Below are 1,647 nucleotides of genomic sequence, written 5' to 3' on the forward strand. Positions count from 1 at the left end.
AAACATCTCTGTCAAAGACACAGTTTGCCTTTCTAAGAAATTTAGAAAATCTGATGACATTAGCTCCTGCAACACATCTCACCTGGGATGACATCAAGTCATCTGTTGATTGACTGGCCCACACTCTAGACCAGCAGTCCTCAACCTATGGGCCACAACCCCTTTGGGAGTCAAAATACCTTTTCATAGGTGTCACGTATCAGATATCCTGAATGTCAGATATTTACATTATGATTCATAACAGTAGCAAAATTACAATTATGAAATACCAACAAAATAAATTTATGGCTTGGGGTCACCACAACATGAGGAGGTGTATGAAAATAAAACTGTTTTGGTATAGACAAGAACCAATGCTCTATACAGACAGTGAGAACAGTAGTACAGATGACAGACACATATATTAGATATCAAAGCAAATTTCAGGGAAAATTGACTTCCAAATGGATCTACTGCACTGGTTAAATTGTAAGTCATTTTTCAAAGTCATGTTCAGAAGTATAGACAATATTACATAAATTCATATATTTTAGATATCTGTACAGGCAGATATGATAATTATTGTTCTCTTATCTTTGAAGGAAAAGTGATAGAGCATGAAGTTAGCTATCATTTTATTGAATCCTCATAGCATATCTAAAAATAGCAAATTCTTAGCTTCCACTTCAGTTTTTAGACAGATCTACTAGTGAATGATTTCATATATTTATATTTCTTAAAATTTCCTGATGATATTCATAAGCCAGTCAATAAGGGTGGCACAGTAAGTGCAACTGTTAAAATTAAACACTTCTTTCATGAATTGGTTGGCTACTGCCAGGCACCTTCCTGTGGGTCTGGGAACAGCTGCCCTAGCATTGGAAAGCCTTTTTTGTCAAATAGTAAAAGAAGAAACTAGAATGGGTATTCAGGCAGGTACTTTTTGCCCCCAAAATTCATTCTGATTCCAACTAAGAATATTAGCAGGTTCACATTGTTTGCTGGTTGTTTGCTGACTCATCTGTAGGTATATGAGAGATTAAGAATCTTGCTAAAAACAAAGCATGCTTGCTTTGTTATTTCTCCTGATATGTATGATGTCAAGGATAATTTCCCTACAACATGTTTATGCATTAACAGCAATGTCAAAAATTACTTGAGAAATTTGGATAAGGAGGGTGTCGAAAAGAATTAATAGGTACGTGTTTGATACAAAGCCTAAATTAGGTCTTAGAAGGCACTTGGGAACCTCTTTAAGTAACTATTCCTGATATGGCCACAAGCCCCTGGAGAGTCAAATAAATTATTCTATGATTCTTTCATAAAATAAAGGAAGATAATTTGAGGAAGTAAATAGTAATTGCCATATTAGAGAATTCAAGCCACCTTTACAAGTATTTTTGGGATTCCCCATGCTTACACATGTATTTAATGCTAAGTCCTTTTCCTCATCTTTAAAAAAGCATTTTATATAATCTGGCACTACCTATTTTACATATGTGGCATTTTGCTTAGCATTAAAGTAGTTTATTTGGAGAATATCTTTTATAGACTATTCTGGGGAACAGCCTGCTACTCTCTTTATGTAACAGCAAAGGATGCAGGGATTCTTGCTTAAATGTGGCTTCTTTTAACAGCTTGTGGATCTGGGGAGCTGAACAAGAGAGT

Source organism: Cricetulus griseus, chromosome 7 (genome assembly GCF_003668045.3).
Source record: "Cricetulus griseus strain 17A/GY chromosome 7, alternate assembly CriGri-PICRH-1.0, whole genome shotgun sequence".
NCBI classification, from domain to species: Eukaryota; Metazoa; Chordata; class Mammalia; order Rodentia; family Cricetidae; genus Cricetulus; species Cricetulus griseus.